The sequence below is a fragment of the Lepisosteus oculatus genome, chromosome 6 (genome assembly GCF_040954835.1).
Source record: "Lepisosteus oculatus isolate fLepOcu1 chromosome 6, fLepOcu1.hap2, whole genome shotgun sequence".
Taxonomy (NCBI): domain Eukaryota; kingdom Metazoa; phylum Chordata; class Actinopteri; order Semionotiformes; family Lepisosteidae; genus Lepisosteus; species Lepisosteus oculatus.
In genome coordinates, this window is record NC_090701.1 from 42,650,491 (window position 1) to 42,665,745 (window position 15,255).

Consider the following 15,255-nt stretch of genomic DNA (forward strand, 5'->3'; position numbering starts at 1 on the left):
GACTCGCTGTCAGCCATCATCCTTATTCCCTAAAATCTGAAAATGAAAACAAACAACGGAAAAAGAATCCCTCAAACATCTTCGTGTCTCAATATGCAAAACAAGTCTGTTCCAGACAGATCGTGTTTTCTCTTTCTTACACGCAGCAGCTCTCAGTGTCGCTGCTGTCGCTACACAGACTGTAAAAGCGTGTCGATCGCTCTCTGTGTCCTATTAAGATCACCGGCGCGAATCCCAGTTACCGCTGTCTTCTCTTCACACACAGTGAGTGAGCCGACAGTCTCTCTGGTGATCTAATGGTTAGGATTTGGCGCTTTCACCGCCGCGGCCGGGCTCTCCTTTTCCTTCCTTGTCCCCATTACAGTCTCACTGGACACCGAAGAAAAACAAGATGTGCCGCTTATTTTCATTTAGTAGAAAGCTTTGTAACAGACTGTATGAATAAACACGTTCTGGTTTTCAAACAAATTTCAGCAGTAAAGGGTAAGCTCTTTAATAAAAATAAAGAAATGTGCGGACAGTCTCCTTACTGTGTACCCTGCTCTTATGTTCTGGATGTTTCTGAAAATTGGATGGCACTCAGATATATATAAATAAATATACTCTTGTTTCTCCGGCTACTTACCTTTCCAATGTAGAAGAAAGACTTGCAGGCCTGTCAATGTACTGTCTTCTTATTTTCCATTTAGCTTCTTAGACGACTGAACCTGTCTCTGGAGTAGGTTCTGTAAAGAGAGTATTGAGGGGCGCTGTGTCGTGTCCAGAGAGGACAGGCTCAGTTACCACAGCCTGGCCATAGAGACTGGACACAGACAGACCTGACTGTCCAGAGAGGACAGGCTCAGTTACCACAGCCTGGCCATAGAGACTGGACACAGACAGACCTGACTGTCCAGAGAGGACAGGCTCAGTGACCACACCCTGCCCATAGAGACTGGACACAGAGACTCAACTGAACAGGGAAGACAGGCTGCTGCTGAGGCAGGGAGTCAGAACTCAGGGCCTGGGTACACAGAGGTGTCCCTGAACACACAGTTCCTGGTGATTTCTGAGGAGCAGATTGAGCGAGCGTGATGAGTCATGAGTTCAGAGTAATGGACAGAGTGAGGAGCAGCAGAAAATAGAGGACTGTGTGGTTTTCCATGAGAGTGGACAATCAAGTTCAATCTAGGATCACAGAGGGGGCTGGAAGTACTTTGTCAAACCACTTCAAACACTAATAACTAAGGGGTGGCACTGGCTGTTATCATGTTAGTTTATTGGATATGCTTTTATTCCTAGAACATCTTCATATTAAAGTATCCGAAAGCAACTGTAGCGCTTCCCCGAGCACCATCTAGAGCTGTTGGATAGGGCTCTGCGTCCTACTGCTCCTGTCTGCCAGCAAAAGCTTTGACTAAAGCCTAATTCCTTGTGCGCTTTTAATTTTCTGGCAACGACAGGCGAAACTGCAGTAAGCAGAGGTTGAAAACATCCACTTGTTCAAATCAAATCAAAGTTTATTTATCAGATGCACAACAATACAGCGTGCAGCAGTAGTTGCTGGCAGTGAAATGTCTTTTCTGTGAGCTCACAAAAATCACAAGAATCACCAAATTAAGGTTACGAAAATAAGCTTACATAATAATAGATAATAATGTAATAAAATATTGGTTACTAACAAAAACAGATTTTTTTGGGACGGAACCGTTTGTAGCGCTCAGAGCATCAACGTCACACAGATACTCTAGTCTCACTCAGACAGATTGAACACGCAGAAGATCACATTATCACATCATCAGAGGATTTCATGGTGACACATAGAAGGTGAAAAGCGCACAAGTAATTAGTCTTTCATCAAAGCCAAAATAGCGAATCTCAGAGGCTCATCGAAAGCTCAATAACGGCTGAAGCAAAAGTTAACGGTGTTAATCTGTTGATACCAGCAGAAACGTCGAACCTGTTACTGCCAAAATACAGCTAAGGTGCCTTTTCGGGAGTAGCAAAAGAGAAGTTCTCGATGATTTAGCAAAATGTAAAAGGGGAAAACCCGCAGCTTCATGGACCAGCAGAAACCCTCATTGTATAAGGCTGTTGTTTAAAGTAAGAAAGGCGTTTCTTTTAAAATACGCCAGATAGTCGTTTTGCATGTGTTTGAATGTCAAGGACTGCTTACTCTGCTTTGTAATTCAAAAATGGATAAAAACACAAGTAAAGCGTCTTTGTCGCTATGAGGGCGTTTTGCGCTATTACATGTTCGGTGTTCTATTGATTTGGTTTTGATTTTGAGACCTTGTACTGGTTGTTTTCTGTGTGTGTGTCCGCCGTGGCACAGTAGCGTTCAGCAGCCTAGGTAATTGTTGCTTAACCTCTGTGTGTGTGAGAGAGAGACAGTATGTATCATAAGGTTCCGCTAATTCTGCTGATTATACCGATCGAGGATTGCATTGCAAATTGGAGGGTGAGCACGAAGAGGTTCTAAAATTTCCCCTGTAAACACATTACAAAATTTGGAGTGCATGACTAACATTAAGATAATATTGACGGATAGATGCGAGTGTGCATTTTACAGATAACTATTGAGATCGCCTCTAAATGCCCAGCTGTATTTTTAAGTGAACGACGTTTACAGAGCTAAAATACATCCAAAGTATGTATTTGACGCTTTTATTAGCACGCTATCTTGCAATTAAAGGTACGATGAATTGGCACTGTAATGCGACTATAACAATTGAGTGTTAAGTCTTGTGGGAAGTCACGAATTTCCCAGTTAGGTGTCTTTTGGCATCGAAAATAGAAAACTGTAGCATTGGCGCGGACGGACACAGAGATTCATACAGTCGTTGAATGAAACACGTGCCTTTATTTTTCGGCACAGGCAGCACAGCACCCCCGCGCCCCTGCGCTAGCAGAGAGAGTGAGCGAGCAGGTAGTTACACAGCGGTAGGGTGGCAATTGGGTACAAGTATGAAAGGGGTGCGAAACCAGGGGACTATTTACAAGAATGCGGGCGATCTCACCAAACTGTACGCCCGTTTTGCAGTCAGCGGCTTTCCTAGTACCCCAGCCGGGCGCTCTTTGGCCGCAGCGCCAGGCGAATGGCTACAGTACTAATTTCGTGGGTTTCGTATAAGTTTAGAAGTATCATGAAGAATCAAACAAGATCTTCAGAACTTAATATTTTAATACCTTTGCAGTTTTTATTCTCATGGCGCCTCACTCGATATTACCATTGGGGCGATGCCTTTACTGATGCATTTACAACCTGTGGTTGTAATGTATGTAAAATCACCGTGATTGTAAGATCTATGGTTTTAATTTTCTATGGCAAGTTTTCCTTTACTTTCCCTACCGTGACAAGCTGTTGCCAAACGTTTAACTGTGGGATACCATCGCGACAAGCCCTCCGCAGAATGTCATGATAGGGACCCCATGTACAGTATATCGCATGTATATGGAGGCAGTGTATATCACGACTGGCGCCTTGCTTCCATGCAACCCTGGTAGCGCTGTCGCAACAAAGGTCTCATATCCGGACATGATATACCCAGATAGGACGTGTAGCGATATATGGATTTTACGTCGCGACATGGGGTCATCATATATCCTGTCAGGGTATGTCCTATCACAACATATGGACTCCATGTCGCGACATGAGGGCAGGGCACTTTTGTCGGGGTATTTCATATCGCAATATGCGGGCTTTGTTTCACGACTTGGGGGCGGTGCACTTTTGTTGGGATATGTCATATTGCCATATGCGGGCTTCATGTCGCGACATGGGGGCGGGGCACTTTTGTCGGGGTATGTCATATCGCGATATGCGGGCTTTGTTTCACGACTTGGGGGCGGTGCACTTTTGTTGGGGTATGTCATATTGCCATATGCGGGCTTCATGTCGCGACATGGGGGCGGGGCACTTTTATCGGGGTACGTCATATCACGATATGCGGTCTCCATGTCGTGACATGGTGCGGGGGTGTTTTGTCGAGGTATGTCATATCGGGATATTTTGATTTAATGTCGCGAGTGGCGCCATGACAGTGGTGGGCCAGTCGCAATGGGTATGGCGATGTGATCGTGATGCCCGCACTCCTATCGTGACATGCTATCGGAGTCGTTACCTCGCTGTGGATGCCATGACGTTCTTTGTCTGCTATTCACTTTTGACCTCATTGCGACTTCTCTTAGAATGATCAGTAATTGGAAACCAGTGCATGTGTTACTGTGTATCCAGCGTGCTCATACAGCACACAGAGTACACACGGAACTTCCGCTGTGGCGCTTTACCCACTCAGAGTGTCGATTCTCACTTTTCACCCAATCGCGGCCCGAACTGTTCGGGGCTTTAGTCAATCACGGGTCTGAGAGCTGTTCAAGCCAGCAGCGCTAGGTGGATCACCTCGTTTACTGTAAATGAGAATCTATTTTTAAAATGCTTTACTTATTTGCACTATAACTACATCGGCTTATTTTTAAACGTCTTTATTGATTAACAATGTCTCATACTCTTCGAAATAAATACATTTTTTATTTGCAATATAACTGTCTCCGCTGCTTTCTGTAAGGAATACATGGTATTTGAACAATGAATTGTTTATTTAAGGTAGGGGAGACACCTTCTGCTTTGTGCTTCGATCATTAATAGACATGTAAAGTTTATTTTCATTATATTATTATGCTCGTGCTCTTAAATTTTGATTTTTAATGTTAAATTATATCGATCTTGAAACTAATACGAAAATGTGAATATGGGCTCTCGTGTTGTACCAGCGGTAATCTGGAAACTGGCGTCTCTTCACCAATGAAAGGAGTACACAAGCGATACATTTTCGAGAACATGGTTAAAAATGAAAAGAAAACATCTAACCCAATGTTCTAACATAGTAACTCCTCCCTAAATGTGAGACTGTTTATTCGCGTAAAGGCTGCAAAGTCTGTGCTCAACTGATGAAAAGATCACAACTGGAAGATCTGGTGGTCGTGACTTTTCCGTTTTGACAGGAAAAGAAGGCGCTATATTGAAATATATTGAAACATCCACCCCACCTGACCAGATACACTCGGAAAACAAATTGCCCCCATTGTTTTAATCACAATCAGGAGTTCAAGTACCGAGTTTGTTGGTACCCGTAAACTTCCTTGTGGATAGTCACGTGATTGCCCGAAAAATCAAGGCGCTATATCTCGGTAAAGCAGCACAAACGCTACTTACAGCGACACAAACCGGCACAAACGCAGCACTAGCGATTGCGGTGAGTTTCGTCGTTTCTGCTGTTCGACGGGCGGGTGGGCAACTTCGTGGAGCAGGACGTGCAAACATGTCTGGGTCATTACATTGGAGACTGCAGAAGACTCGACTTCACCTGAGGATTTCGTGGTTTCTTTGTACCAAGCAGATCTTATTTACTCTTTCTTACACACAGAAGCTCTGAGTGTCGCTGTTGGCGCTACACAGACTGTAAAAGCGTGTCGATCGCTCTCTGTGTCCTATCCCAGTTAGTCTGTGTGATGTCGATGCTCTGCTGCAGCCGCTGTGCATCTGAGCCCTACAAACAGGTCCGTCCGCTTTCAGTCTCACAGACACGTCCGCACTCCCGTTTAACAATCACCGATCAATAACCATTGGGCTCCAGATACTCCGCTCCTGCGCTCTGAGTCATTTGTGAGAGGAAAGAGCGCTCAAGTAGTTGCGTTGACAAGGCTTCTTCAGCTGCGCCAGTGGTGTAGTGGTATCATGCAAGATTCCCATTCTTGCGACCCGGGTTCGATTCCCGGCTGGCGCATAAAAACGTGGTTTCTTTTCAACCATCGCAAAATATTGTTATTTTAATCCTGTGGTGGATTACGAATGCAGTTTATCGCAAGACTGTAGTGGACGGACACAGAGCCCTATCCAGCAGCTCTAGACGGTGCTTAGGGAAGCGCCGAGTCTGTTTCAGTACTGGGAGCGAGTATGAGCTCATTCCGGTTCTGTTTCTGTCGGACTGGCCAGCAACTTCAGACTCAACCACAGCACAGACTTTATTTTATGTTTTTCTTCATGCTAATTTTATCATTTTTATTTGCTTTAGCAACACTGAGTGTACCCATCGGTCATGCTAATAAAACACCTTGAATTGAATTGAATTAATAGCGTTTCGCGCAGGCTAGTAACTGACTAGTAACTAGTAGTTAAACCCTCGCTACCAGGTAAATCTTGTTGGCGCCGTCAGGAAGTCGAGCAGTGCATTATGGGAGTTGGAGTTAATAAAACACGGCTCCGTCAATGAGCAGCTATAGCCAGTTCTAATACCCGGCTTCCCGTAAGACAGGGTTACAAGTGCACAAACAAAAAACGGCAACACAAAGAAAAATGAGACAGAAATGCTATGACATGAAAAACTTCCTCCACACTATTTATTGTGCAGCATTTCTATAGATAACGCTGCGGCAGCAGCACGACGACCTGAAATGCGGGATTGTTCCCAGAAGTTTTTCATGAAGAAGAAAGCCAGTGTATTTCCCGCAATGTGGGGAAAAAGAATAGTTTTCACCAGGCCGCCCTCCACAGAACATTCTACTGTCGTGGTGTTTTTAAGATTTTAGAAAATTCACAAAAACGTCTCATCAAGAGCTCAACACGCGCTCGCCCCTCAGCGCTGCCCTCTTCCCTGACAACAGATTATTATGAGAACCTGTTTCCATTTTGAACACTTCTCACGCGTGACGCTTTTTTGTGTTACTGTTTTTGTTTGTGCACTCATTTTTTGTGTTGCCATTTTTTCTCTGAGTACTATTTTTAGTTTGTGCACTCTTTTTTGTTTCTGTGTTTGGCACTTCTGGGTCACCGTACGTTTATGACCGACATCATAATGTAATGGAAAAAGGAAAAATGCGATTCGAATACCTCAATTGATTTATGAAGAGAAATGATCAAGCCTAAGTCTTTTTCGGGCTTTTGTTCTCCTACATTACCTTTGCTTACTGCCCTGTCTTTCTCACTGCTGAAGAAGGCTCCACGGCCGAAACGTTGTGTTTTTTCTTCTCTTTTCGGCATGGAATAAACCTATTGCTTGTTCCAATTAGTGTTTCGTCAGTCATTGCTGGCAGACAGCAGCAGTAGGACGCAGAGCCCTATCCAGCAGCTCTAGACGGTGCTCGGGGAAGCGCTAAGTCTGTTTCAGCACAGGGAGCGAGTATGAGCTCATTCCGGTTCGGTTACTGTCGGACTGGGCATTTGAAGCTCTTTGGATCGGAACGTGAAAAAACAACTTCCTACAGCGTGCGTCTTACCTAGTGTAGGAAGAGTAGATCTCATATTTTACAAAAACCTTTCTGGAGATGCCGGGGATTGAACCCGGGGCCTCATACATGCAAAGCATGCGCTCTACCACTGAGCTACATCCCCGACAAGCAATCATCTCTTCGGTTGTCAGTGACTGCAGCTCTGTGTTAGGATCTGTGACGAGTTTTTAACGGTAAAAACAGGACATTCACACGTGAGGACAATAAACACTGATAACATTTGCTTCAGCCTCTATTGAGCTTTCGATCAACCTCTGATATTCGCTACACTACAGTCCTCCGCTCTACCAACTGAGCTATCGAAGGGACGACGAGCACTTCTTTTCTCACACATTCAGCCCAAATTCGTGCGGTGTTCCTGGTCATTTCAATCGCATTTCGACGTCAGGTTTTGGAAAAAGGAGTATGTTGCAATTAACAAGTATTTCTTTCCAAGTAACACACTGAGGGTGATGAAACAATGACACCGCGGAAAATAAAAAGCAGGCAGAAACGGTAATTCTGCGATTCATCCAAGTATTAAAATGTAAGAAAACGGTTTTCACAAGTAATTAGTCTTTCGTCAAAGTATTTGCTGATAGACAGGAGCATTAAAAGATATAAGAAGATGTTATTTTAAAAGATAAAATGTAGAAAACGCGTGTATCCAAGTTAGAAAAGCTGGAGCGGGGCGATGCCGTACCAGTAGCGGCGCGGAGCTCACTGTGGTGCGGTGTAGCTCTGTCAGCGGGGCCAGTGGCGCAATGGATAACGCGTCTGACTACGGATCAGAAGATTGTAGGTTCGACTCCTACCTGGCTCGTGTTTCTTTTAAACACATCGGGCTGCTCACTAGCACATTGCCTTCTGTTCATTGTTAGTAGCCTTAGCTAATCAAGGCCCGTATCGCCACCAAGAATGATCCAATCACAGCATCCGCTCTCATTCTTGATAGTTTTCTCCAATCGCAGCGCTCCCTGCTGCCAATTGTCGTGCTGGGAGTTTAATGTAGTTTAATCAGCAGCATGTGAGCTCATGAAGAAAACTAAGTTTACTTGTGGGCGGATTCTCACATGTGGGGTCTTTCCTTGTGCTCCTGCGTCAATTGTATCAATAAAGCGTCACTTTCCATGGGGATCGGTCTCTCAGACACGTCCGGACTCTCTCTCCACCATCTCCCTGGGTGCTGAGAGAATGATCTCCTAAAATCTGAAAGCGAAAATAAACCACGGAAATATTATCCTACAAACACCTTCGAGTCTCAAACCGTCTCGCTATGCAAGCAAATTTTAGTTCCAAGCAGATCTTATTTTGTCTGTCTTACACACAGCTGCTCTGAGTGTCGCTGCTGTCGCTACACAGTCTGTAAAAGCGTGTCGATCGCTCTCTGTGTCCTATTAAGATCTCCAGCGCGAATCCCAGTTACCGCTGTCTTCTCTTCACATACAGGGAGAACACTAGCCACCTCCCTGGTGGTCTAGTGGTTAGGATTCGGCGCTCTCACCGCCGCGGCCCGGGTTCGATTCCCGGTCAGGGAAGAGTCTATTTTTCCTCCGTTTGTGACCATTACAGCCTTCCTGGACACTGAAGACTGTGTCCTTCAGATGCGCCTCATATTTTCATTCAGTAGAAACAGCCGTAGCAGATTGCATGGATAAACACAATTCTGTGTTTTTCATGCAAGTTTCAGCAGGACAGGGTGAGCTCCTGAATAAAAATAAATGTACTTGCAGTACATCTCTGTCCGTCTGTGGACCCTGCTCTTTTGTTCTGGATGTTTCTGAAAATTGGATGGCACTCAGATATGTATATATAAATTCAATGTGAGGGCAAGGGCAAACAACCATAGTTCTGTAAAAAGCATGCTCCATGTGCAGAGAACAATGCCTAAGAATGTGTGCAGGGCCGAATTTGGCCAACACAAAAGAAATAAAACACTGGTTACACCTGAGAAACAGTGACCAGCTCTCCTTCTGCCACAAGGCCCTGCTGAGCAAGGAGCTGAGTCCACAGAAGAACCCTTCTCAGCCAGAAGGTTCTGAAGCACACTGACACCAGCCTGCCTCAGGACAGCACTGCTTTATCAGCACGAACCACAATCAACCAAATCACAGCATAAGCGAAACAACACTACCTCAACCACTGGGACACACACACATAAACACAACACAGACTTGAACATCAACACACACAAGCTGAGTATCTGACTAAGGTAATAGACAGGTACCAAAAACAGACCCAGATGAAGTATAGGCCCAGTGTCACAGGACAGGCACAGTGACCACAACCTATACATAGACATCACTCCGTGAGGAGCAGGACCCCCTGTGTTCTGAGGTCAAGAAACCTGAGCGAGCGGGCAGCTCGCTGCACTATTTGATCTGATCCTCATAGCTGGACACGGGGCGGTATTGGAAAGAACTCACGAAATGTTTGTCTCCAGCCCCTCGCTGTAAAGTGTTGCAATTTCTATTAAGAGTGTTCTCAAATTACTACAAAAATTACGCGTACCCGTGAAGTCAAATGACAGAGAAACGCTTGAAACAAGACCGCAGAAACGAGTTAAAAACCTGACGTCAAACTGAAACTGAAATGACCAGGAACACCGCACGAATTTGGGCTGAACATGTGAGAAAAGAACTGCTTGCTGTCCCTTTGATAGCTCAGTTGGTAGAGCAGAGCGCTGTAATAGAAACCACTGGGAATCCTTAGGTTGCTGGTTTGAATCCAGCTTGAAGAAAGGTGTTGTTTTATTGTTCTCTGAAATAGAAAACTAAAAATAGCGAATATCAGAGGTTGATCGAAAGCTCAATAAAGGCTGAAGCAAAAGTTACTGGTGTTAATTGTCCTCACCTGTGATTGTCCTGTTTTTACTGTTAAAAACTCGCCACACTTCCTGACAGAGAGCTGTAGTCAGTGACTGGCAACCCCTCATTGTATAAGGCTGTTGTTTAGGTGCTGTGGGAGGTTGTGTATACTGTGCATGAGCTTCTTTGGTGTAACAAGCAATCAAACACATCAGCTCTATGAGGTGAAGATCTAGGTTCGAGTCCTGGCAGCAGTAAAACTGTGTTTGGAATGGTTTCAGTGATGTGTATTCGTACATTATTTTTAGAAATGTGTTTTAAAGGGAGCTGAATGGAGAACCTGAGAATTTATATTTCTTATAACTTAAATTACAACTCAGAAATAAACCTCTTGTGTGTTGTGGCTGAAAGATGGAGGTTTAACATCCCACGACCAAGATGTGGAAGTAACCTGTCTTACTTCATACGGATATACATCCACACGGAGGTCAGTGTCTTGCAGACTAGTTAATATATTATTTGGAGATCGTCTCAGCTTTGAGCTCAATTGCAACAAAAAAACTTGTGGAAAAAAATTGGAGACCAAAATCCACCTTCTGTAAGTTTATCAATAAACAGTAGAGTGATTTTTTAATCAGTCAATTGACCTGTGAAATGTATTTTTTTCATTTCTACATTTATTATGTTGGTGTAAAACGTCCGTGAGATAAATTGCACAAGTAATCCCTAACAGTATTAAAATAGGAATGATTAACAGTGCTTTATTAAGGCTTAAAACAACACCATTTCTTATGCGCCAGCCGGGAATCAAACCCAGGTCAAAAGAGTAGGAGTCTTGCATGATACCAGTACACCACTGGCACTCAGGAAGACCAAATTTCCACGCGACTTCTTGAGCGCTATTTCCTCTCACAAATGAGCCAGAGCGCAGGAGTGGAGTATCTGGAGCCCGATGGTTATTGATCGGTGATTGTTAAGCGGGAGGGCGGACGTGTCTGTGAGACTGAAAGCGGACGGAACCGATTGTAGCGCTGAGATGCACAGCGGCTACAGCAGAGCATCGACGTCACAGATACTGTAGTCTCACTTAGACGGGTTTAACATGCAGAAGATCAGAGCGGGGATCTGTATATGCATTTCACAGTTGCTGGTTCCATGGTGTAATGGTTAGCACTCTGGACTTTGAATCCAGCGATCCGAGTTCAAATCTCGGTGGAACCTAAGTCGACTATGTTTTAGGATCCAGAGTCAAGTTCAGATAATTTGCTTGATGAAAGCACCTCTTTTCCGAATTTGATCTGCTCGCCCAACATGGCGCTTTCCTGCTGAAAGAGAGAAGCAGAGTAAGGAAAAACTATTTCAAACTGTGCCCGCCTCCTGTTCGTTGTTAAAAGCGATGAAAAAAGCAGCAAGAAGCAACGGAGGCTACTACACCTGCGGAGGACGAGTTAAACATTTTTGAACGGTGAGAAGATAATACACAGAGTTTTCAGGACTGTACAAAAGTAACACACCAAGGGTGTCGTATTGAGCAGTTTGTGTTTAAGAAAGACTATTTTCACGTACCTATTCTAAGTTTTGCAAACCGACGAGCTCGCCACGTTGTTGTCTTCTACTTACCTGGCTAGATTTGGCTAGGTACAACTGGCAGCAGATTAACAGGTACTTGGTCATCAAGAGGTCCAGTTCCTTCCTACATCCCCGACTAACACCCTCCTCACCTAATATAATAACCTTTGCCATCCTCTTCTTCATCCCCTGCCCCACACCGTCCTGGGCCACTGACTGAGGCTCTGTGTCCAGTAAGGCTCCTGCTACATCACCATCGTCAAGCCATGATCTACTGCATGACATGGTTCACTCTGGGGCCCTTATTCATTAGAGATATCTGGGTGCCTTCGCCTTCCTCCTCCTCGCTTCCAGCACACAGACCCCTCTCCCTCCACCAACCGCCTGTTCCTGCTCCACCTCTCAGAAACCCTGACGCACTGGGAGCCTTATCTACCTGTGCTCAAGCACTGACTGACTGATGGGTGAACACTTGTGTACCAGTGAGGACAGGGGAGGGGAACAGGGCTGGAGGTATTCATGGCCGGGGAGCAGGAAACCAGGCCCTGTTGTTTTTTTCTGCTCTTGTTTTGGATATTTCTTACTAGAGTCTAGAGTTTAAGAGTGTAGTACTGTATTGAGTGTGTACTGAGTAAGAAATAACAAAATCCAATGTTTCTGACTGGATGACCATGGGGTTCCCTTGGTTTCAAGTGCCCACCCAGGCCTGTGCTGTCTATACCTTCCAAGATAAAGCAAGATGTTTAAGGGCACACCCAATCCAGACAGAAATGGCCTCTGTGCTGGAAAAGATGAATAATGGGAAACAGGTGTGAATGATACTCTCTAAAGCTGAGCAGGAGAGAGTGGCCACAGAGAACTTTTAGGGCATTGGTGCCAGCACATCCATGACCATCTTATATGTCAAGGTGACTTCATAGGTAATGGGGATCCCCTCCACCACCACCAGTGTGCAGCCCCACCTGGATGATCATCAGTCTGCTCTCACACACCAGCCACCAGTGGGGAAGAGAGCAGAGTGATGAAGGCAGTTCAGAGATGGGAATTATTAGGAGGCCATGATTGGTAAAGCCCAGGGGACCCTTATCTACCTGTGCTCAAGCACCGACTGACTGATGGGTGAACACTTGTGTACCAGTGAGGACAGGGGAAGGGGAGCAGGAAACCAGGCCCTGACTGGAGCAGAGTGCTCAGGGTGCCGAGAGCTGACATTGTCCTCCACTGTCCTCCTCCAGCTGCTTGTTCCTGCTCCATCGCTCAGCAGCACTAACGCACTGGTGACCCAGAATACTATACCTGTGCTCACGTAGGGATTGATCGTTGAGCACTTGTGTACCTGTGAGATGAGGTTGCACACACATGGGACGGGTTTTTTTCAGCTGTGAAATGAATGAATTCCTCTTGTTTTACACATCTCACTCGATTGGTTTGTGTACCAGCTGCAGAGATCTGCAGGCACTGCTTTGCACATTCATTGTGCCTGACATTTACATTTTGTGTGGACACAATCAAAATGATCTAGTGATTTGCAAAACATGCAACAAAGAGAAGATGTATTTTTTGAGGAAGGAGAGTTTTAAGCAATGAAACAAATGTATTGAAAACAATTGCACTGCTAGATCTAATTTAAATTACCGCAGTTGTATAGTCGTGGATCGACCAATTGCTATAAGAGCTCTATGAAGCCGTAAGTGCCGCGTTCACCAGCTTCACTGAGCTGTGATTGTCCGCCCTTGCCCCGCTAGCAGAGTGCGCGCTATTATCGCTACATAGACTGAATGAGAATCCAGCAGATCTTATTTACTCTTTCTTACACACAGCAGCTCTCAGTGTCGCTGCTGTCGCTACACAGACTGTAAAAGCGTGTCGAGTGCGCTCTGTGTCCTGTTAAGATCGCTGTCTTCTCTTCACAGACAGTGAAGGAGTCAACCGTCTCCCTGGTGGTCTAGTGGTTAGGATTCGGCGCTCTCACCGCCGCGGCCCGGGTTCGATTCCCGGTCAGGGAATGACAATCGTTTTGTTCTCGCAGATTTCACGAACGTGGTAAGGACGTGGATAAAAATACATTCGTGTGGCAGTCTCTAATCTACGGATCCTGCTGTTTTGCTCCGGAAGTAATTTTTTTACAGTTCCTTAAACGAAAGTAAAAGACACCGCTTAGGTTCTACCGAGATTTGAACTCGGATCGCTGGATTCAGAGTCCAGAGTGCTAACCATTACACCATAGAACCAAGACATAAACTCATCAGCTACAGGTTCCCACTGTGATCATCTGCGAGTTCAACCTGCCTCCGTGAGATTACGATGTCTGTGTGATGTTGATGCTCTGCTGCAGCCGCTGTGCATCTGAGCCCTACAAACAGGTCCGTCCGCTTTCAGTCTCACAGACACGTCCGCACTCCCGCTTAACAATCACCGATCAATAACCTTCGGGCTCCAGATACTCCGCTCCTGCGCTCTGAGTCATTTGTGAGAGGAAAGTAATTCTCTGTCAGGACGTGTGACGAGTTTTTAACGGTAAAAACAGGACATTCACACGTGAGGACAATAAATACCGATAACTTTTGCTTCAGCCTTTATTGAGCTTTCGATAAACCTCTGATATTTGCTTTTTTTTAATTTTCGATGTCAAAGAACAATGGAACAACGCCTTCTTTCGAGCCGGAATCGAACCAGCGACCTAAGGATTCCCAGCGGTTTTCACTACAGTCCTCCGCTCTACCAACTGAGTTATCGAAGGGAAAGAAAAATACTTATATTTTGATTTAATTTCGAATTACAAAGCAGAAAACCGAGGTCCTGACTCTCTGTGGTCATTAAACAAACCCAGGGCTTTTCTTGAAGAGAGTAGGGGTGTAACCCTGGCATCTCAAGTCTGGAAGCTGTGACAGATGTATGATGTTTTGGAAGAAAACGGTGTTTCTTTGATGTCGAAATCAAGCGGAATTTGAACGTGACACAGGCGCACAAGTAATTAGTCTTTCGTCAAAGTCATTGCTGGCAGACAGGAGCAGTAAAAGATATTAGGAGATGTAATTTTTAAAAGACAAAATGTAGAAAACGCGTGTATCCAAGTTAGAAAAGCTGGAGCGGGGCGATGCCGTACCAGTAGCGGCGCGGAGCTCACTGTGGTGCGGTGTAGCTCTGTCAGCGGGGCCAGTGGCGCAATGGATAACGCGTCTGACTACGGATCAGAAGATTGTAGGTTCGACTCCTGCTTGGCTCGTCTTTCTTTTAAACACATCGGGCTGCTCACTAGCACATTGCCTTCTGTTCATTGTTAGTAGCCTTAGCTTATCAAGGCCCGTATCGCCACCAAGAATGATCCAATAACAGCATCCGCTCTCAGTCTTGATAGTTTTCTCCAATTGCAGCGCTCCCTGCTGCCAAGTGTCGTGCTGGGAGTTTAATGTAGTTTAATCAGCAGCATGTGAGCTCAAGAAGAAAACTAAGTTTACTTGTGGGCGGAATCTCACGTGTGGGAACTAACGTTTTGCTCCTGCGGACTCGCTGTCAGCCATCATCCTTATTCCCTAAAATCTGAAAATGAAAACAAACAACGGAAAAAGAATCCCTCAAACATCTTCGTGTCTCAATATGCAAAACAAGTCTGTTCCAGACAGATCGTGTTTTC

At 45.2% G+C, this 15,255-nt stretch overlaps 9 non-coding genes across 9 annotated transcripts; 6 read left to right on the top strand and 3 right to left on the bottom strand.

Moving 5' to 3' along the window:
- The first annotated feature begins 5,694 nt into the window (after positions 1–5,694).
- Positions 5,695–5,765, top strand: trnag-ccc (transfer RNA glycine (anticodon CCC)). Its single transcript has one exon. It is a non-coding gene; the product is annotated as a tRNA-Gly (tRNA).
- Positions 5,766–7,297: 1,532 nt separating this feature from the next.
- trnaa-ugc (transfer RNA alanine (anticodon UGC)) lies at positions 7,298–7,369 on the bottom strand. The gene has a single exon. It is a non-coding gene; the product is annotated as a tRNA-Ala (tRNA).
- Positions 7,370–7,995: 626 nt separating this feature from the next.
- On the top strand, positions 7,996–8,068 carry trnar-acg (transfer RNA arginine (anticodon ACG)). Its single transcript has one exon. It is a non-coding gene; the product is annotated as a tRNA-Arg (tRNA).
- Positions 8,069–8,711: 643 nt separating this feature from the next.
- On the top strand, positions 8,712–8,783 carry trnae-cuc (transfer RNA glutamic acid (anticodon CUC)). The gene has a single exon. It is a non-coding gene; the product is annotated as a tRNA-Glu (tRNA).
- A 2,418-nt stretch (positions 8,784–11,201) lies between these two features.
- On the top strand, positions 11,202–11,273 carry trnaq-uug (transfer RNA glutamine (anticodon UUG)). Its single transcript has one exon. It is a non-coding gene; the product is annotated as a tRNA-Gln (tRNA).
- Positions 11,274–13,555: 2,282 nt separating this feature from the next.
- trnae-cuc (transfer RNA glutamic acid (anticodon CUC)) lies at positions 13,556–13,627 on the top strand. The gene has a single exon. It is a non-coding gene; the product is annotated as a tRNA-Glu (tRNA).
- A 153-nt stretch (positions 13,628–13,780) lies between these two features.
- Positions 13,781–13,852, bottom strand: trnaq-cug (transfer RNA glutamine (anticodon CUG)). Its single transcript has one exon. It is a non-coding gene; the product is annotated as a tRNA-Gln (tRNA).
- Positions 13,853–14,273: 421 nt separating this feature from the next.
- trnay-gua (transfer RNA tyrosine (anticodon GUA)) lies at positions 14,274–14,361 on the bottom strand. The gene is given in 2 exon segments: positions 14,274–14,309; positions 14,325–14,361. It is a non-coding gene; the product is annotated as a tRNA-Tyr (tRNA).
- Positions 14,362–14,774: 413 nt separating this feature from the next.
- Positions 14,775–14,847, top strand: trnar-acg (transfer RNA arginine (anticodon ACG)). The gene has a single exon. It is a non-coding gene; the product is annotated as a tRNA-Arg (tRNA).
- The last annotated feature ends 408 nt before the right edge of the window (positions 14,848–15,255 follow it).